At 39.7% G+C, this 22980-nt stretch overlaps 1 protein-coding gene across 1 annotated transcript in view; it reads right to left on the bottom strand.

The window, feature by feature from the left end:
* The window catches only part of PIK3CG (phosphatidylinositol-4,5-bisphosphate 3-kinase catalytic subunit gamma), a 76297-nt gene that overhangs the window by 38962 nt on the left and 14355 nt on the right, over positions 1-22980 (bottom strand). The window lies entirely within an intron of this gene.

The following is a 22980-nucleotide window of genomic DNA, read 5'->3' as shown; positions in this document are numbered from 1 at the left end:
TTATTTGAAATAAATTGATTGAAACTTAGGCAACACATAAGCACACTGCCTCAGTGACATTAAACAGACAACAGACAACAGAAAACAAACTGACTAAATACTCACTTCTTTCCTTCTTGGTTGTGGCTAGGAAGCTTTGTCCTTTGACAACAAGATGATAGAAGCACTGCAAGCTCAGTAATCACTAAGAGAGCATTTGTAGGACCACAAAGCCTGGCTGACACAGACTCCAGGAATCTCCCTCTTTCTCCTAAAACGGACAAACAAAAATGGCTCATGCACCTGCAAATCTATTGCCAGAACATTGTGGCTATCCACATGTCTACGTTTGAATTAGACAATGGAACAGAAACATTCTGGAGTAAGTATCATGTCAAGCACCAACAAGAGTTCAGATAAAAATATCCAAGTCAAGAAGGAAGTGTCACTATTCTAAGTCAGACTCAACAAAGGGCAGAAAATAGAGGGAAGCAATACCTGATAAAGTAACGGAGGCGATGATGCTGAAGGATCATTTGTTTAAATTTTGAAAGCAAAACAAATTCAAATCTACCCGGTGTGCTCTACACCCTTCCGCTTTTCTAGGTCTCCCTCATATCCAGATGCAGAGGAAGTACTGCAGTTACCAGGAAGGAAGCTTTAACCACGTTGATTATTGGTGCGCTTGCTCATTTTAAAAGTGTCAGAAATGCATTTCCTGTTATAACACAGGGGACAAAGCAGGAGAATGAACAGTGTTTATCACAGACATATATTTTTTGTACTCTTTGAACCAATTTTTTTAAAGTTGTGAGAAATTAAAACAAAACGACATAGATCTTAAACTGAAAAAAAGACAATGAGATCTGAACATGTGATATATTCTTCTAGGTAATACTAGAGAAACAAAGAAAAAAAAGATCTCACCATCACTATATTGGTAGAGACTGGGAGACGAATTCAAAAGAGAGAAAATAAACCCATTAGTTTTGCAAAGCTTTTTCACATTTAATTAATGTTATCACATGGGAGCTCAAACAAGCCCTTGTTCATATACTGTAAATAAAGGCTGGGGCAAGGAGACCTATTGATTTTGAGGACCAAGTGGTCAAACTGGACATTTTCAAAGACAAGTTTTAGGAGATTATATACTTGAGGTGGTTCAGAAATAGTTTGTGTTTTTGTTTTTCCCCAGAACTTTTGCAATCTAAAATGTTACTGGTTCAAACTGAAAGCATTAATACATGTGTGTGCATGTCTGTGTTGGAGGTGTTGGCTTGATGTAAATAAAGGTTCTTTAAGGGCCAAATATAAAATGTATATATATGGGAAAATTGGGTAATTGAGCATTGTCATACTATCAGGGAAATAGCCTCAGGAAGCTGGCTCCTGCGTCCTCCTAAAATAGATAATTCCATAGTAAAGTCATTCTAAATCATGTTTAGAGCAGCTCTCTATCTTCCAGTGATCTCAATTCCTTTTAGGAATCTTTAATCACACTCATATTCCTGGCCAGTGCCCTCTCTCCATCCCAGGCATTCTGGTGCCTGAGTTCAACCAATAACCTGGCCTCTCATAGACTCTCACTGGCTACCAGGGACAGCAGGACGGCACCAGAGAGCTTTTGGCAGTATATAATTAAGAGTTCATTTGAATTACTGTGACATTGAGACAAATGATCCTTAGATCTACTTCCTTTAACACAGGCCCCGTGGGTCTTGACTTTCTGCAAATAGTACTTTAACAGTTGACATCATCGGGCAAGTCATTTTATTCAAAGGCTGCCTTGCAAGTATGCAGTGGGGACTTACCAGTTTCCCAAGGAATATTCCTATTTGTAGCCAATTTATTAGGAGCTGGGCAGGCTTAACAGTCTCAAAAGCAGTGTACAATTGATTCTGAGGGAAGAACTAAGGAACCACACTGTTGGAACTTGCTAAGTGGTGCCCAGAGTTTGGGAAGCTCCTGGAGGGCATAGGCTGGCTGATCTTAGATTGGGAGGCCAGATCACAGGAGGACTTGGAGCTTGACCAGCTTTGTCCCCTGATCACAGAACAGGTTTCATCCTCCCTGGGCTCAGATCAAAGGGACCAGATCATGCTCATAAATAAACACACACACATTCATTCACACACATTTTTTCACATACATTCATAGACCACACAAACATTCACACACTTACACACATATACACTCATTCACATATAGTCACTTATACACACAGTTACTAAAGCACACACCCAAACACATATACAAACTCACTCATACACTCATATACACACTCAGAAGTTACTCATGTACACACACATTGTCCAAGGAAGACTGGACTCTGTTTCTTCCTTCTGCAAAGAGGAACTAAATTTACTTATATGAAGGTCATCTGTTCCGTCACTAAACTTACAAAAACTTCCAGTTTTATTGTTAGTTTGAGATTAAAAGTACCCTGATACTTCCCATATCTTAAAATAAGCCACTAGAATGTGACTATATGTAGTTAATATACTTAGAGCAATAGTGGTGAATGTTTTCTTCCTCTATGGACATGTCCTGTTGAGAGAGGGATATTTTTACTAGTTAGAGCCTCTGTCACTGTGCAGTTTGGAGGTTAAAAATCCCCTAGTTCTCATCATTTTCCTATTATATATGTATATATATATATATACTTTTTTACTTTGTGACTATCTATGTGATATAGTGAAAAGACACTTGATTTAAATCAATGAAAACAATCAAATAGTCTGACCATCAACATCACATCTTACCTTTACAGGAATAATATAGAAGAGATCAGAAAGCAAGAACAGAATGATGGGTCAACAGTCATTAAAAAGAATATGAATTAATTACTTGAGTGAGAAAGGCTTTTTGCAGTGGCCATTGGAGAAATTAGATCTAATTTGAGGCCCTTTCTTCCTTTCTGAGGAAGGCTTGCAGAGCTATAAATTTTCCCCTTAACACAGCTTTAGCTGCGTCCCATAGGTTCTGGTAGCTTGTGTCTTCATTCTCATTTGTTTCGAGGTGTCTCTTAATTTTTTCCTTGATTTCCTTCGTGACCCACTCATTGTTCAATAGTGAGTTGTTTAATTTCCAAGTGTTTGATTTGGTTCTCCGCGTCTGTGCGTGATTAACTTCCATCTTCAGTGCATCATGGTCTGAAAAGATAGTTGATACAATTTCTATCTTCCTGATTCTATTAAGGTATAATTTGTGACCCAGAACGTGGTCTATTTTGGAAAACGTTCCGTGTGCACTGGAAAAGAATGTGTATTCTTTCTTTTTGGGGTGTATAGCCCTGTATAGGTCTATTAGCCCTGTCTCCTCCATTTCTTCCTTCAGAGCCATCGTTTCCTTGCTGAGTGTTGTTCTTGTCGATCTGTCCAGAGGTGATAAGGCAGTGTTGAAGTCTCCAGCTACTATCGTGGTGCTAGTTATGTCCTCCTTAAATTCTGTTAGGAGTTCTTTTAAGTATTTAGCTGGTCGTTCATTAGGTGCGTATACATTTAAGAGTGTGATTTCTTCCTGTTGTACATATCCCTTGATGAATAGAAAATGACCTTCGCTGTCCCTTCTGATCTTTTTCAGCCTGAAATCTATGTTGTTGGATACTAGTATGGCCACCCCCACTTTTTTTTTGAGGGAGCTGTTTGCTTGCAGGATTGTTTTCCATCCTTTGATTTTGAGTCTGTGTTTGTTCTGACTATTCAGATGTGTTTCTTGTAGGCAGCAGAAAGTTGGGTTTAGTTTCCGAATCCATTTTGCCACTCTGTGCCTCTTGATGGGTGCATTTAGACCGTTAACATTAAGAGAAATTATTATCATGGGATTTTGTGCCATTTTTCTGTAGGGTTTGTTGTTCTTGTAGGTTTTTTCTTATAGTAGTCCTTTGAGTCCTTCTTTTAAATTTGGTCTTGAGTCTATGAAGTTCCTGAGCTGTTGCTTGTTCGTGAAATAGTGTATGGTTCCTTCAAGTTTAACTGAGAGTTTAGCCAGGTAGAGTATTCTTGGTGAAGCATTCATTTCATTAAGTTTTTTCACTATATCCCACCATTGTCTTCGGGCTTGGAAGGTTTCTTCTGATAGGTCTGCTGTGAACCTAAGGGGTGCTCCTTTGTATATGATCTCCTTTGATCTTGCTGCTTGCAGTATTGTGTCTCTATCCACGGCATCTATCATTCTGACTATGATATGCCTTGGGGATTTTCTATTTGTGTCCCTTTTAGCTGGAACCCTTCAGACTCCTTGGATCTGGATGTCCGCATTCTCTAGCTCTGGGAATTTTTCAGAAATGATGTCTTTAATTGTGTTTTTTTTCATTGGGGTTGTTTCCGTGTGGTTCCGGTACTCCCATGATTCTTATGTTGTTTCTCCTGGGGTCATCCCCTAGGACTCTAATTCACTCTAGAGCTATTTTGAGGTCTTTTGCCATTATTTGTTGTTCCCTATATGCTTTGTGCAGCTCATCTTCAAGCTCACTGATTCTGTCTTCGGCTGTAGTCATTCTACTATTGAAGGCTCCTACCGAGTTTTTTATTTCATCTACTGATTCTTTTAGTTGTGTGACTTCTGTTCGTAGCTTTGAAATTTCTGCTCCCATTTCTTCCTGGATTATCTTGGTGGACCGTTCCAATGCTGCATCCATATCCTCCCTTAATTTATTGGAAGTTCATTCCAATAGTTGCTTTGAGTTCGTGAACCATCCTCACAATTTCCTCTTTGAATTCTTTATACGAGAGCAGTTTGCATTTCTGGGAAGTCGCTGCTGAGGTTAGTGAGATATTTCCTTGGATCTCTCCTGGTGGTGGGGATTTTCGCTGTTTCTTCATGTTGTTATGGGCTTTACTATCCGGTGCTCTCCTTAGCTTGGGAGGGGCCTCAACTGACATGTGGGCCTATGCTCTTTTTACAAAGGACTTTTATGTACAAGTTGATGTGTTCACTGACAGTTTTTGTGAAATTAGGATAGGCTAGGTTACTTGACTATTAACATATAGTGACTAAGATGACCAGGGAATTCTACAGAGGAGTGGGTTCTATCAATTGTGGCCAAAGGACAATGCATGGAATGGTAAATAACAACTGCGGTCCTGTAAGAGGCCACGCCCACTTTGAGGCCACACCCCTAAGGTGAGGAAACGCCCCTAACCAGCAGAGTGGGGAGTGATCAGACCCAAAGGTGCAGTGGCCAAAAGGTGCCAGGTGGGGGTGGGGGTGTCAGGGCTAGCCCCAAACCGCTGCAGGGGTGGGGAGAGGGCCTCTCCACGCTGGGCAGGGTCTCCAAGGGATTTCCTATTTACCTGCCGAGTGGGGAGTGGTCAGACCCGAAGGTTCGGCGGCCGAAAGGTGGACTCTTGCTTTTGTGAAAGATATCCTGAGAGCTCTTTTGCTCTCTTTCTGACTAGCTGGGTTCCAGGAGACTTTGACAAAAGAGACTTCTTTCTTGAGGAATGTTGACATTCCAGGTGGAGGCCTGGGTAGTACGGCCAAGGACGCTGACTTCTGCCCTCTCCCTCAGTCATTATGTATAGGGAGTGTCATCAGGTGGGAGAGAATATTTTCAAGGAAAGAGGGTCTCTTCAACTCTAAGGAAAAAGGGGGGTCTCCACTCCAAGCTGATATTATGGAATTCTATTGAATTATTCATTTACTTAAACACTAATTGCTGTTTGTCCATTAATTTCTTTCATTTTTTTTATTGAAGAGCATCTTAGTGCTGGCATATGGATTCCCCATTGCAAGGAGCTGGCTCTTTAGGAGGGCAGCAAAGATGATCCTGCCATTCCAGTAGGGAGTGTCAGCCCCCTGAGCTGCAGAGGAAAGGACTTCAAAATAAGATGCTACCTTTTCCAACTGAAACTTTTACAGTGAGGGCCTCTGTAGGGCAGATAGGGAAACCATGTAGAATAGAACAAGCAGAGATGAGAGAAAAGAACATTCTAGAAGAAGGAAGAGTATACTGCAGCATTTATTTAAGTTGTCCAGCATCAGAGAATAGGTGGGAAAAGATGCTGGGAGCTAATCATGGTGTTACCAACAGAACCATACCAAGAGATCTTTGTAATCCATTTAGGATGAACCAAGTTGTGAACAGAAGTGGGTAGGACCGGGATGAGGTCAGAGTGATCTCTAGGGTCCTTTGGGTTTGCCTGTTTTATTTAGAAGCTTTACCGTGTTGTACTTTACATCTCATCCCCTTTAATTTTAACCTTTCAGAGAATTCCAGTTCTCTGAGGCTAATGCAATAGTCTCAATGTACTCGTTAGAGTATGCTCACGGTGTGAATAATTACAATAAAATCTTAGTGGGTATTTAATTTTCTCACATCATAAGTCCCAGGCCGGATGGCTGGGAGAGATGCTGTCCTAAGCAGTCATTCAGGCCCCAGCTCCTTCTCACGAGTAGCTCTACTCACTTCTTGGGCCTTGAGTTCCTGCACTGGGTCTTAGAATGACTCATATCTTTTATGCCCTCAGACCTTGTGCAGGATACTGTCGATATGACTCATGCTACACGGAGGGGTGGCTTGGAAACAGAGCCCGTTTGTGTGCTTAATGGGAAAAGACAATAGATTGGCTAAACCCAGACCAGAACGGGTTTGTCATAATATACTAGAGAGGACAAGGCTTCATAGACACAACGTAGCTCAACTAGCATTTACTTTTATATATCTTTTTATATACTATTTCTACAAAGAAACACTTAGAATATAGCCCACCAACCTTAGGAAGTCATTGATGTTATGATCAAATCTTGTCAAAGTTGATAGTGATCAGCAGTCTTACAGAACCTGAAACTGGCTTTGTAACTAGGAACTTTGCCTTCTCCAAACTCCTCTACAGCAATGCAGAACTTTTTGCCAGAAAATCTCTTTTATAATTTCTTCTTTTATGTAGTCCAGTCAGCCAATGCAGACATCTAGAAGGTATGCCTGACAGAACGGAGAGAAATTCATGGAGCTGCCAACTCCCTTTTCTTTAAATGCATCCTAGCACTGCAAAAATTGAGAAGTACTGGGGATTTTTTTTTTTTTTTGCTTTTTGGGTCACACCTGGTGATGCACAGGGGTTACTCCTGGCTCTGCACTCAGGAATTACTCCTGGCGGTGTTCAGGGGACCATATGGGATGCTGGGGATCGAACCCGGGTCTGCCACGTGCAAGGCAAACGCTCTACTCACTGTGCTATCACTCCAGCCCCCGGGGGGACGTTATTTTTAAAGAAAGGAAGAAAGAAAAATTTTTAAAGGGTATCTGTGATATTGAGCATAAAATAGAGAGATGGATTTGCAACCCCAGAGTAAGGTTCAAGAGAAGCCAGTGTCAATGTATCTGCTGTCACTGTCATTGTCATCCTGTTGCTCATCGATTTGCTCAAGCGGGCACCAGTAATGTCTCCATTGTGAGACTTGAGTTCCTGTTTTATTTTTTTTTTGGCATATTGAATACACCATGGGTAGCCTGCCAGGCTCTGCTATGTGGGTGAGACACTCTCAGTAGCTTGCTGGGCTCTTCGAGAGGGGCAGAGGAATCAAATCCAGGTCTGCCGCTTTCAAGGCAAACACCCTACTGCTGTGCTATTGCTCCAGTCACATGTATCTGTTAGGAGGGGAAATCTACACCTGAGGACTTAAAAGATAAGAGGGGAGGAGAACTCATTAATGTTAAAGTTATTGGTCAGGATGGCAATGAAATTTACTTGAAAGTGAAAATGACAGCACATGTCAAGAAACTCAGACTTTTCAAAGACAAGTTCAGATGAATTCATCAGATTTCTGTCCCTCCCACCCTCACTCACTCACTCACTCTATCTCTCCCTCCTCCCTCCCTTCCTCCCTCTCTCCCACTCCCCTATCTCTTATTTTGTGTGTTTTGGGGCCACACCCTGTAGTGCTCATGGCTTACTCCCGGCTCTGCATCAGGGATCACTCCTGGTAGGGCTCAGGGGACCACATGCAGTTCCAGAAATCTAACCTGGGTTACCCTCGTGTAAGGCAAGAACCCTACTTGCTGTACTCTTGTTCCAGCCCCCATCAAATCTCTCTTCGAACACTCAAGAATTGCTGATCATCAGTCTCCAAAAGAATTGGGAATGGAGGATAAAGATGTCATTGAAATTTATCAGGAACAGGCAGAAGGTTTTTCAAGGGTTTAGATAGTCTTAGTATTTTCTTTCTTTCAATAATTTTTCATTAAAAATTCTTTAGGGTCTGAGGAGAGTGCAAAGGACTGGGGGCATGCTTTGTCAGCAGGAGACTGAGCGGGGTCTGATCCCTGGTACCTCATGGGCCCCTGAGCACTGTCACGTGTGTCACACACACACATACACATGCACACAAAGTTCTTTGGAATGTGATGTTCAAAAAAGAATTGTTAGTAGACAGTCAATTTTGTTAAAACATCTAGTAATTTAAATTTTACTGTCAGTTATTCATCATCATTTGTTTTTTTATGCTGGTTTTTGATGCTAAAACTTCAATCCATTCAGTTTGTCCTCTCCTTAAAAATAAACTTGTACTTGTGCAGAGGGAGACCCCTTTTGCAGTAATGCATTTTCAGGTGTGGATAAATTAGATGAAACAGTTTAAGCATTCACACTGGCTCTCCTGGAATGCCAGCACATAATCTAGATTAACAGCACGTAATCTTCTGTTCTAGACTATGACTTTCAGTGACAGAAAAATGGTTTCACAAATGAAATGTGGGAAAAATGACCTATCCTCACCTGAAGCTCCTTTGAAAGTTGAGAGTATGAACCAAAAGCAGAGGAAAATTAGGTTGGATGAGAGGATAGATACAATGAGAATAATGTCTGCAAAGATAACTTCACTGAAGACAAAATATCTTAGGACTAATAAAAAATATTAACAGAAGTTTCCAAAGAAGTTTTTAAATTTTTATTGACTTAAAGTTATTCCTGCGGAAGTGTATCATGTGACACATCTCAATTGTATTTTTGTTTTTGGGGGGACACACCCAGTGGCAGTCAGGGCCACACCTGTGTCTGAGCTATGGAGCCACACCTTGCTGTGCTATAGGAACCACATGCAGTGCCAAGATTTGCAGCAAGGTCCTGGTTACAGCTGCATGCAATGGCAAGTGACCCAATCTTTGTACTATCTCCCAGGTTTTCTGTGATATGGATTTTAAGTAGGTATTTTCTGTACAATTTCATTATAATAAACAAAAGAGTTGCTTATTTAAAAAGCAAACAGAAAGGAAATTTCACTCCGGTAGATTTAAAAAATACAGCTGCTTTGGGTGAAAGCCTTTATTGAAATCAACTTTAAGTGTTATCAAATGTATAAATTTAACATTCAATTAAAACACTTCAAAGGAGATATTATAGTCTTCTTATTCTTTACTTCTTTTAGGGCCACACCCTGCAGGGGCTCAGGACTTACTCCTAAATCTGTGCTCAGAGATCACTTCTGGTGGGGCTTGGGACACCATATGGGGTGCTGGGGATGGGAGCTGAGTCAGCCACATGCAAAGCAAACATTTTACTCCCTGTACTATCTCTTCAGCCCCCATAAACTTGAATATTATATAAAACACTGGAGAAATGCAGCCAATGTTTAAAGTATACAATTATAGAAAAATAATAGCTAATTCCTTTTTCCAGCTGCTTTTAAATGAGTCATAATTTAGAGTTTTTAGACCCAGTTTTTGCTAAAAGTGAATTATGTATAATTCTTTTTATCTTCATGAGACTGTTCCTCTTTCCTCTCAGAGATTATGTGGCTTTTCTGAGAACCGCCTCCTTCTTAATGGTATTGAAATAACTGGAATTAATACCAGAGGATCTTTTTTCCTCATTTTGTTTCCTCACTTCTGCTTTAAAAATTCTCCGATTCCCATATTTAAATTGTAGTACCAGTGTATTTGCCACCAGTGCAAAGATTCCTTGAGCCTCACAATAAGCAAAGTTGATGATGACACAGAATCATTGGACATACACCTAGGTGCGAGACAATGGGCTACAAGAATTTGCAATTTCACAGGAAAGCAGGAAGCTCAGAGCTCTGTATGAAACAGGAAGGCCTATGATAGCGTTTCCAAAATGCTAGGCTGCAGTTTGGCTCCCTTAGAACACTTCTGCTCTGGAATATTGGTTCAAAAATATATGTTAGGGGCCAGAGAGAAAACACAGTGGGGAAAGCATTTTTCTTGCATATAGCCAACCTGGGTTTGATCTGTAGTTCTGCATGTGGTCTGAACTCTGCCAGAAGTGCTCCCTGAGCACAGAGCCAAGAGTAGGCACTGAACTGGATGTCACCTGCCATCCTCCCCTGTAAGACCCCCCTCCCCCAAAAGTAGCTTGGGTTTTTTTAATTTAAATTTATTTATTTTTTAATTAGTGAGTCACAGTGAGGGTGCAGTTACAGATTCACACATTTTCGTGTTTGTTTTTCCCTCATGCAATGTTCAAGAGCCCATCCCTCCACCAGTGTCCATTCTCCACCACCAATGAACCCAGTATCCCTCCCACCCCCCCAATCTCGCTCCCTCTCACCCCACCCTGCCTCTGTGGTGGGACATTTCTAATTTGATATCTCTTTTTCCTTTTGGGTGTTGTGGTTTGCAATAGGGGTATTGAGTAGTCATCCTGTTCAGTCTATAGTCTACTTTCAACATGCATCTCCCTTCCCACGCAGGATCTCCAATCACATATTACTTGGTGTTCCCTTCTCTATCTGGGATGACTATCCCCCAGCGTGTGAGGCCAGCTTCAAAGCTATGGAGCCAACCTTCTGGTATCATATACTACTATTCTTGGGTATTAGTCTCCTACTCTGTTGTTTTATATTCCAAAGATGAGTGCAATCTTTCTATGTCTGTCCCTCTCTTTGTGGCTCATTTCACTTAGCATGATACTTTCCATGTTGATCCACTTATATGCAAAGTTCATGACTTCATCCTTTCTAACAGCTGCATAGTATTCCATTGTATAGATGTACCAATGTTTCTTTAACCAGTCATCTGTTCTCGGACACTTGGGTTTTTTTCCAGATTCTGGCTATTGTAAACAGTACTGTGATGAACATATAAGTGCAGATGTCATTTCGACTATACTTTTTTGTTTCTCCAGGATATATTCCCAGAAGTGGTATTGCTGGATCAAATGGAAGCTCAATTTCTAATTTTTTGAGAAGCATCCATATTGTTTTCCAAAGGGGCTGGACCAGTCGGCATTCCCACCAGCAGTGTAGAAGGGTCCCTTTCTCCCCACATCCTCTCCAACAGCGGTTGCTTTTGTTCTTTTGGATGTGTGCCATTCTCTGTGGTGTGAGGTGGTATCTCATGGTTGTTTTGATCTGCATCTCCCTGATGATTAGTGATGTAGAGCATTTTTTTTATGTGCCTTTTGGCCATTCGTATCTCTTCCTTGGAAAACTTTCTGCTCATTTATTCGGCCCATTTTCTGATGGGGTTGGATGTTTTCTTCTTGTAGAGTTCAACCAGTGCTTTATATACCCTTGATCTCAACCTTTTATCGGATGGGTATTGGGTGAATATCCTTTCCCATTCTGTAGATTGCCTTTGTATTCTGGTCACTGTGTCTTTTGCAGTGCAGAAACTTTTTAGTTTAATATAGTCCCATTTGTTTATCTCTGTTTCTACTTGATTGCTTAGTTCCATGTCATCTTTGAAGATACCTTTAGCTTCAATATCGTGAAGAGTTTTGCCAACCTTGTCTTTGATGTACTTATGGATTGTAGTCTGTAGTTGAGGTCTTTAATCCATTTTGATCTGATTTTTGTGCATGGTGTCAGGTCGAGGTCTAAGCCCATTCTTTTACATGTGGTTGTCCAGTTATGCCAGCACCATTTGTTGAAGAGGCTTTGAATCAGCTTAACTAAAGAAGTAAAGGACCTCCACAAAGAAAACTATAAAACACTATTTCATGAAATAAAAGAGGACATGAGGAAATGGAAACATATCCCTTGCTTATGAATAGGGAGAATCAACATTGTCAAAATGGCAATACTCCCCAAAACATTATTTGGGATTTAACGCAATCCCTATAAGGATACCCATGACATTATTCAAAAAAATGGATCAAGCAACCCTGAAATTCATATGGAACAATAAATGCCCATGGATAGCTAAAACAATTCTTGGGAAAAAAATGATGGGAGACATCACCCTCCCAAACCTTAAACTTTAGTACAAAGCGGTAACAATTAAAACAGCATGGTACTGGAACAAAGGCAGAGCCACAGACCAATGGAACAGAGTGGAATATCCCTATACACAACCCCAAATGTATGATCATCTAATCTTTGATAAGGAGGCAAGAAATGTGAAGTGGAGCAAGTATTTTGGGTTTAATTCCAGTAATTTCCCTGAATCAAAATACCAAAAAAAGGAAGAAAAGACCTGGAAATCTTCAGGTCCTTCAGAGAGAGTTATTCTCTGTGATTCTGAGGGACATCTGGTATCTTTTCAGTAAAGGCCATGGAGGACACTTCAGAGAACAGGATGCAGGGAACCATTACTTTCACGTCCTTTCTCTGCCTTCAAGATAGGCTCCTTCATTTGTCTGCCCTTAACCGTCCTTCAGATGCAAGAGATAGTGAGAGTGTCAGAGAGGAGAAAACTCTCTGAGAGGGAGTCTGAGCTCCATTCATTGATAAGACTGAGAGGGTTTGATGGATAAGTTCAATATTTACCCCCCACTGGGGAGAATGGAAGCAGAAGAGTCACATAAGAGAGAAAGGAGATACTTAAAAAAATTATTTTTCACAACAGATTCATGATACACATATCTCTCTACCTTTTGTTCAACAAGGCATTTCAAAAATAAAATTTGTCATTAAAGTGATTTTCCTAGTAACATTTATTCAAATTCTATGGAAACTGCAACTCTCTGGGATACATTACAGGAAGCTTTTTCACCACCCCCTTTCTCTTTATCCTCCCTCCACCACCTCCATGTTTACAAACTATTGTCATACTGCTGTCATCCCTAGAGAATGAGTCTGAAGCATTGAGACCCAGGTGGCTGCTCCAGGGATCAGATGGCATGCTGACATAAAGATAGCAACTGCAGAAACAGAAGTCAGAGGGAGCAAACTTGGAATGAAGGTTTAGTACTTAGTTTGTGTTTCTCCAATATAGTAGCTTCAAAACAAAGGCAGGATTGGGATGTAAGAAGTGTAATTAGATGATAACCCCAGGAATCATGATGCAAGAATGAGATGGTGTGATGAGGAGAGAGAGTCGACTAAGGATACATTGAGGTTCTCTTTGGCACCACTGCTAAGTCCCCCTTCATGGGCCAAGAAAATACATAAAACATATTCTCAAACCATCCTATGGATGGGGAGGAAGTTGGTGAGCTCTTGTTCACTGGTTGATGATTGCCACTGTTCTCACAGATTCCTTGGCATGTCTGACCTGTGCTGTGCGAGTGCTGAGTATTCCCTTGGACAAAGACATGGGTGCTGGTGTTTGGAAGCTTTGATATGTGTGAGAACTATTTTATGAAGACTTCACATGATGAATCCAGAAATATGAGTGGACTTCTGACAGCATCTACTATATCTTTTAACTCCTGTGGTTTAAATTTATTGCACCTTCTCATATTGGGGAGGGGGCAGAAAGAAGCAACCTCTTATCCACAGGTTGTGCTACCAGCAGAAATGTCATATTTTAACCCAAATAGATTATCAGTAGCAGCATGTGATGCATTTTAAAGGAAAATCTAAAATTATTTCTAGTAATGATCTGTTCATTTTCCTGTGCAATAAATAAATTATGTACAAAAAATTCTCACCTATGTGTAGCTGCAGTTCTAAGTATAGTATATAATACAGGCAGCCTGTTTTATGGTCCATTTGGTCTTTCTGCCTAGAACCATTGCTGGTGACCTATAAAGCTGGTATCAGTCAAAGCTACTTCACCACATTCATGCAACCTGACATGTCATCATGGTAATGAAATGGAAATTAACCAGGAAAAAAGTTGAATTATTTACCATATTATAAGTCTTTATTGTGACTTACAGCAAGAATATTCTGAATGCAATTTTAGTGGAATTTTATATTTTTATCTGTTAGAAACTATGTAATATACATTAAGGATTTGTGTAGACTGATGGTTCAGAAAATGGACTCAGGAATCAGGCTGCATGTTCTCACAGTCCACTCCCATTGCCTGTGTGTAACTTTGCTTTAGAAATTTCCTTTATATTTCTTTTAGTTTATATAATAGTGCCTACCTTATAAAATGTCAAGGGTTACATGAATAAATACATGTAAATCCTTTAGAATAGTGCCTGATAAGTTGTAGCTCAATGTCCACCTTTAACTAGCTTTTTCTTGTTTTGCAGATTAAAAGAAACCTCCAGCCTAGAGAGGACTGATGGTACTTTTAAGTTTATGCTCTGTCTTAGAGCATAAATTGAGACTGGATTTCATATCTTCTAATTTATGAAGCAACTTATTTTCAAAACAAGAAGGAGGCTGATGGCAGACAGTCTCTGAAGGTAAGATCTTTACCATTATACTATTATGTGAGAGATACAGAGGAATTTGAGAGTAATTTAAAAACCCTAAATGGAGCTTAATGTAGCACATACTATCTGTGCACATTATATATAGAAATAACTAAAAGTAATGCATAGAGATATTATGCTGTCAGCTTATTACAGAGGTATCCTGAAAGAGAAAAGTCTATAGATTTTAGTGCCATTGGCTCTGTATGGAAGGGTAAAATGTGGAGGCTCTCTGGTGAGGCCTTGGCAGAGCTATGAGAAAGACTAGGCCTGTATGAAACAGAGGTCTTGGGGGAGATGAGCCAGATTACAAGGGAGTTGGTAGCCAATGGCATGTAGAATCTGGGATTATGCCTGTGGTTTGGTTTGGGGATTTTTAGAGGTGTGTTTTGTTTTTTGTTTTTGTTTGTTTGTTTGTTGTGTATGTGTGTTGTGCATATGTTTTGCTGACAAAGGTTTGTGGAGTTTAGTGGAATTGATAAAAATTTGGGTTGATTATCAGTCACAATTCTCCAGAGAAACAGACCGAGAAGATGTGTGCACAGATGTGTATGCATTTAATGTATTGTATGTATATTTTACATATCAATGCATGTACTCATGCTTTTATATATGTATATAGACATATAAAGAGATTTATTTTTAATTGGATTATGTTATTATTGGGGCTAGTAAATTTGTAATTAGTAGGGGATATCTACTGGCTGGAAATGTAGGATTTCTGTTTCATTTTTTCAGGGGGTCACACCAATTGGTATTAATATCCCCCAAAGTGGTGCTTGGGGACCACCAAAGCTGTAGTGCTTAGGTGAGTAATGGTGTTCTTGAGTTATCTCTCTGGTCCCTTTGATTTACATTTTTTAAGGCAGAATCCTTATTCTTTTTTCTAAGTGTTTTGCTATGGAAGCCTCCAGATGATTAGATGAAGGCCCCCCTTCCCCACATTTTAATTTATTTATTTATTTATTCTATTATTATTATTTAATAAGAATTTTATTTTATTGAATCACCATGTGGAAAGTTACAATGCTTTCAGGCTTAAGTCTCAGTTATACAATGCTGAAACAACCATCCCTTCACCAGTGCCCATATCCCACCACCAAAACAAAAAACCTCACACAGTACACCTCCCATCCCGCGCCCCCCGCACCTCCCCCCCCTTGTAACTGATAAGTTTCACTTTACTTTCTATTTACTTTGGTTACATTCAATATTTCAACACAAACCTCACTATTATTGTTAGGAGTACCCCACTAGAGTCAGACCTGTTGTGAAGAGAAATGAGGTCTTGGTTTTGGATTTCTGTACTTTAACAACTAAGTCCAGGGAGATTTCTTCCAGATACTGGATCATTGCAAGCTTGTAAACCCCATCTGTGGTCGTCATAATATGGCGGTCACCACGCCCTTCATCCTTGGAGAGGAAGAGGCAGAGAGAGAAATACCTTTCCCCTCCTGGGCGGGCACGGGGCTGCGGCTTAGTTCTCAGGCTGGAGACATTCTGCAAGGAGCTGCCCATGCCGAAAGTAGTTTTGCTGGGTCTGGATTCAAGCTCATGCAGCTGCAGAGAAGCCACACACACGCGTGCGGCCCCCGGGATCACATCTCGGCGGCAGGCTATTTTATTATTTCTATTTTTTTCTTTTTGGGTCACACCCGGCAATGCACAGGGATTACTCGTGGCTCTGTGCTCAGGAATCACCCCTGGCGGTGCTCAGGGGACCATATGGGATGCTGAGAATTGAATCCAGGTCAGCTGCATGCAAGGCAAACGCCATACCCACTGTGCTATTGCTCCAGCCTCTTCCCCACATTTTTAAAGATAATATCCTTTGCTTATCTGTTTATTTTGTTCCATAAAAAATGTTTTAAATATCAACTGTCTGTAGATGTTAGCTACATCTACAAGACAACTTAAAAGGAATACCTGGGCTAGTGTTTTTTTTAATAGGGCACCTAAGCCTAGCTAAGTTGACACAAAAAATTAAACATCACAACTACTAGCATTTAAATATCTCTAGATTCTAAAAAAAATAGAGCCAGAGTTCTAGCTTCTTTGAAAAAATAAGGAACCCTGGACTTTCAAGGCCTTTAGATAGAGTTCTGGGTTGCCATAGTTTTGTCCCACCTGTGGTGGGTTTTATCCTGGATCCTGAGAGGGAATGAAGAAACTGGAGTTTTTGTAAAGGAAGATAAGCCCGTTTGATGGAAGACCATGTTCAGGAGAAAATCCTAGGTTGCTAGAGGTACAAGAAAAAGAATTAAAAAAATAATTCTTAGAGATCAGCGGTTAACTGTGGAATTTGACTGGCAGGTTGAGGACAGATCTGGTTTCTTTGTATGTTTTAATCTGAGTGACTCTGCTTGAAAATAGTTGGTGCTTGGGACTGCTCCAAAGCTTTTAGCCTCATTCAAGACCAGCAGTCATTTCACAGTAGCAAAACAACAAACCAAATATTTTCATGTTTCCATATACTAGACCACAAAAAGTCTTTGAAATATACTCTCCAGAAAACAACTAATGCTGGTCAGACCAAATGTCTATGAAAACCATAGTCATGCCACACATGATTATATTCTTGATGATTCATAAAAGATTTAATATGTATTGATAGGGGAGCTATTGATCTTTCTCCCTTAAAGGTGTCTAAATCCTCCATGAATCTGCTATTGTTAACTAAATAAATTCTCAGGATTACTGAGATAATTTCTAGTGGTATGGCAGTAGTTTAGTCTGTGGCCTATTACATTTGCCTTCAAATGTTTTATTAAATTTTCATTTAAATAATGAAGCAATCTAGTTTTATTGTGTTCTGTTTTATTGCACCCTGCAGATATTGTGTTTTTTCAATGGAAAGTTTTTGATGATCCCACAAGTAAGTCTATATGTGTGTTTTCCCCACATTTATTCTCTTTATGTTTCTGCCTCATTTGGTAACTCTTCTAGTTAATACTTTATTATTATTATTATTATTATTATTATTGGACTGGAGTGATAGCACAGTGGGTAGGGCATTTGCCTTGCATGCAGCTGACCTGGGTTTGATTCCTTTGTCCCTCTCAGAGAGCCCGGCAAGCTACCAAGAGTATCCCACCCCCACGGCAGAGCCTGGCAAGCTATCTGTGGTGTATTCGATATGCCAAAAACAGTAACAAGTTGCACAAAATGGAGACGTTACTGGTGCCCTCTCAAGCAACTCAATGAACAATGGGATGACAGTGCTACAGTGCTATTATTATTATTATTATGTTTACAGTGATCGGGATGAGTGATTTTCGATGTTACCTTTTAACTATTTGGGAACCACAAATAACATCCCTATTTGACAGCAAATTTTTTTTTTGATAAATGTGTGTTTTCTGACTGCTTCACAGATGAGAAGTTTATCATCTCTCTCATTTACCTTGGGCTTCTCTGTTTCTTGAGTCTCAATTTAGAAATTAGAATGGGATCTAATTGTTCATATGAATGACAGTTGCACATCTCTCACTTTAAATCAAAAGCTAGAAATGACTGAGCAAAGCATGTGGACCACATGATAGATACACACCTTTAGCTCCAGTAGTATTCGGGCACCGGCTCTATGCTCCAAGGTAACTCCTGGTGCTGGGGAACCAAAACAGAGTCAGCACATGTCAAATTTAGTTTGAATTGGTCATTCCACTCCTTAAAATGAATAAATATCTTACTTTGGCTTTAGGCATAGGCTGACATCTTATCAAGATAAACCTAGTATTTAATGGAAATGACTAAAAAATTGGTAATACTACAAATGTGCAATTTATACTAACACTTTAGATTCTAAAAACATAAAAAAAGCAACTTGACTCTTAAATATCTTGCTGAATGCTGAAAGTAGATAATGGACTAAACATGATGACCTCTCAATGTCTGTGTTGCGAGTCATAATGCCCAAAAGTAGAGAAAGAATATGGGGAATATTGTCTGCCATGGAGGCAGGGGGAGGGCAGTAAAGGGGGGGTATACTGGGGATATTGGTGGTGGGGAATGTGAACTGGTGGAGGGATGGGTGTTTGATCATTGTGAGATTATAACCCAAACATGAAAGCTTGTAACTATCTCATGGTGATTCAATAAAATTAAAAAATATATATCTTGCCGAAATAGGGCTGAAGAGATAGTACAGAGGTAAGGTGCTTAGTACAGAGGTAAGGTGCTTGCCTTGCACCCAGCCAATCCCCATCACTGCATATGGTCCCCTGAGCACCACTGAGAATAGAGTTAGGAGTAAGCTCTGAGCATAGTTGGGTGTGGCCAACCTCCCTGCCCCAATCAATAAATAAATAAGAGTTGGAGATTTTAAAACAAAAACTTACAGATTAAAGTTAGACTTTAAATTTGTATCAAAATAAACATGTAGCATTAAATTAATCAAATTCTTATTAAAAAATATGTGGACAGCCCAAATGCCTGTCAACAGAGATAGGTAAAGATGTGGTTTCTATTCACATTGGAATGCTACTCAGCTCTAAGAAAAAGATGAAACTGCCATTTGTAACAACATGTATGGAACTTGAACTTGTTTGCTGGATGAAGTAAGTTACAAAGAGACAGACAGTCTTGTAAACAAACACTAGCTCAATATACAGAAAGAAGAAATATATGAAATAATATATTTTAAACTTTTGTAATGGATTTTTATTGTAGAAACAGCTTTAATTTAATTAATGTCAGTGCAACTGCCTTTTTAATATATGTAAATTAACATTCAGTTTAGTGTCCAAATATTGGCTATTTAAGTATAATTTTTCTCAGAGCTACTGTTTTCATACTTGAACTTGTTTAGTCCTCAATCTGAATTCACCTGTGCCCAATTGCATTCTTAGTCCTCAGATAGTCTCTCAAAATGCTTTAAGTATATCCTAAGTGTAAATAACCTTTTAAAATGTCAATGTGAAATAAGTCTCTTAGCTCACGCAGACTTATTAACGAAACTTATTATTACCAAGGCACTATCCTTGATAATACATATATATGTATATATATTTACATATCCCTATACAGGTGAATAATTTTTAGAACAACATTTAAAGAGTGTATAAATAAAGGTCAGTTAGAAAACTAGCAAGAGTATAAAGAAATAAAGGAACAAAGGATGAAGATCAGAGGAGGAATGAAGAGAGAAGACTGCATTTTAGGAAACAACTACAGCTATTGGGAGGGGAAAAAAGGGAAGTCCAGCTATTCCACCAGACAGAGTGAGAGAGAGAGAGAGAGAGAGAGAGAGAGAGAGAGAGAGAGAGAGAGAGAAGAGAAAGAGAAAGAGAGAGAGTGTGACCCGGAAAAGATAAGAACTTTCCAAGAAAGGGAGAGATGGCTGATCACAAGCCAGGTCAAAAAAAGCAAATGAAGCTAATGAATGTATCAGTGAATTCTGCCAGGCATTCTTGTTCCTGATGCAGAGAGAACATATCATATGGATATGGAAGTATATGCAAGAGAATAAAGGAAAGGAGAAAAAATAATGAGATTCAGAAGAGACTAAGAAATGTATTGGTTTTAGCCAAGGGCTCACCACTGGTTCCCATAAAATGTCTTATTTACACCAGTGAATGAAACAAATCTATTAGTGTCTGTAATTTATAGTCAAACAATGACTTCATATTATTTCTGTGAATGACCCATTAGTGAGTGCATATATTCCCCACAGATAAGTCTGTGAGTTGTAGCAGTGGATTATTAAAATGTTTTGAATTTTTTAATTTAATTTTTAAATTTTTTAGTTGAATCACAGTGAGATACACAGTTACAAAGTTATTTGTGATTAGGTTTCAGTTATATAATGTTCTAACACCCATCACTTTACCAATGTTCATTTCCGGAACACCACCAGTGTCCCCAGTTTCCCTCTTCACCCCCAGCTAACACTGTGGCAGACATTTTTCTTCTTCTCTCTCTCCTTCTCACTTTCTTTCTCTCCCCACTCTCTCTCTTTCTGTCTCTGCCTCTCCACCTTCTTTTGAGCACTATGGTTTGCAGTATAGATACTTGAAAGATTGTCATGTATATTCGTTTACATGTTTTCAACACTCAGTTTTTGTCCAGTGTGTTCATTTCTAACTATTATTGTCTTACTAGTCCCTTTTCTATCCTAACTGTGTTTTGCTCCCCCAAAGGTTGTGGCAAGGTTCCAACCACTGACCAGTCCTCCTGGCTCCTGTTTTACTAGGCCTTGGATATTAGTCTCATACTATTTTTTAAAATATATTTCACAAATGAGTGCAGTCATTCTATATCTGCACTCATTTCACTCAGTCTGATACTCACCATGTCCATCTATTTGTAAGCAAATTTTATAACCTCATTGAAATGTTTTGAATTAATAACCCCTTGACTCAGGTTATTCTGTTTATAAAGGCAACAGAGGTGGTCAACACAAGAAACAGCTCTGGTTTCTCTATCTGTGAGAGCTCTTTTTCTACGTCTGGTAGGAAAAAAATGTAAATGGAAACTAGTCATAGGAATTACAGTAAATGCTCTGAATTGTAAACAAGGATAAACAGTAAGAGTCATTACAGGAAAATTTCAGAAACTCCCTATGGCTCTCTTCCTCAGACTATAGTAATCCTTCTGCTGCAGATGAATTCCTTGCCTACTTTTGCTCTTGAAAATATATTCCTTTTGTTCATCTGGCACCAGCTCTTTCTTGTTTCTCTTATCCTCTCCCCTAAATATTCATGGTTCCCTTTTCTCTGTCAGCGGTTTAAAGCACTCTTTCTCTTTCCAGACTCAGTCACCAAACTTTTTCTTTTCTTCATGCCTTTTCTTGAAAAAAAAAAAAGTCTTATATCCTTTCTAGATATGGGTGATTGTAAGTCTATATGCCTAACTCTTTTCCCCAAGGGTTTGCATTCTTACCTGCCTACTAAACAGTTCCTCTGAGAGCTTTTATAGGCATTGCAAACTAGTACAACAACCACACCTGTTCTCTTTCCTGGTCCCTCGATAATGACTTCAACACCATCCTCACTAACTAAGCTAGAATCTGGGAGTTAATTCTCGCTGTGTTCCACTTCCCACCTCCACTTCCATTTCAATGGCAGCCACTCTATTCTTCTGTGTTTTCCTATTCATCAGTGTCTCCATCCTTCATTCAACAAATGAGTCTCGTGTTGGGCCAGGCACTGGGGCATATGCCAATAAACAAAACAGATCAAGTCCATATTCTTGGAAGTATATATAATGGTAACTGGTATTAAGTGTTGGGAAGAAAAATAAAGCAGGATGAGGGAACAGGAGGGATGGAAAGAGATTGACATTCTAGATCTGTTGATTAGAGAAGATTCTTCAGATGGTCACAAATGAAGAGCTGTAAGTGAGGGAATGAGCCCTATGAATATTTGGATTTAACCCTGTTTCTATTTTTCTACACACCCTGCCTGAGTCCAGTTTTCATTTCTGTTCTCCCAAGACCTGGGGCCTCCATACTTCCAATTTCACATTTCTTGCTCTTATATCATTACTTTCCGGTCCTGAAGTGTCCACCATGATACTGTAGTATCCACCAGGACCTGCACTCATCAGAGTTCTCGGGGCCCTACCCTATACCTTCTGCACATGTTGCTCCTTTTGTTTATTGTCTTTCCTTGGATACTTATGCCAGGTGACCCTTTAATTATCCTTTCTACATCTTTGTGAAACTCCCTGCAATCTTTTCCAAAACATGGCACATACATCACTGGATTTTAAAAGTCTATCTTGGATTTTTTTTCTCTTACAGCACTTTTGAAATTTTCACAAAAATATATATACCCTCCTTCCCAATACTGCCCAAACATTTTATACTAGAAGCCATGGTAGAGGTCACTGTTTTTCCCTCCCTCGAGAGGACCAGAAAACAGATACTTCAGACTTAGCAGACCAGATGGTGTCTGTCACAGCTACTCAGCTTTGCCATAAAAGAGAGAAGCCACAGAAAATATGAATACAAATAAGTATGGCGATGCTCAAATTAAAGTTTATTTTCAAGGATAGTGTGACTGGGGACTCCTGTTCTATGGTCTTGGATTGTGCGGTAATGTTTAGGCTGTTTTGCTTCTTCCACAAATGAGGAGTTCTTAGAGAATAAGGAATTCAGTTTTGATTCCTGTCCTAGATGCTGGCAGATGTTTTTTTCTCTAAAGACCATCATAGCGATATTTCAGCCATTCCCTCTTCTGAAGTGTGTCCTACCACTGCCTTTCTAGATAGGGCCCTAATTCTCCTTCCATGTGACTAGGTTGGTTTGTGACTTGCTTGTCACTGTAGGACATTGTGGGAGCGAAGCTTGTGATTTCTCAGGCTAGGTCTGAAAAAGTCTTCCCCTTAAGTTTTTAATGAAAAAATTGGGGGTTGAAGGAAGGTCAAACCTGGCAGTGCTTAGGGGTTTCTCTTGGCTCTGCACTCAGGAATGACCCCTGTCAGTGCTCAGGGACCTTATGGGATGTCAGGGATCTAACCTAGGTTGGTTTTCTTTAAGGCAAATGCCCTATCCTCTGTACTATCA

The sequence above is a fragment of the Sorex araneus genome, chromosome 1 (genome assembly GCF_027595985.1).
Source record: "Sorex araneus isolate mSorAra2 chromosome 1, mSorAra2.pri, whole genome shotgun sequence".
Lineage (NCBI taxonomy): Eukaryota > Metazoa > Chordata > Mammalia > Eulipotyphla > Soricidae > Sorex > Sorex araneus.
The sequence above is the reverse complement of the archived record's forward strand: the minus strand, read 5'-3'. Positions and strand labels throughout refer to the sequence as shown.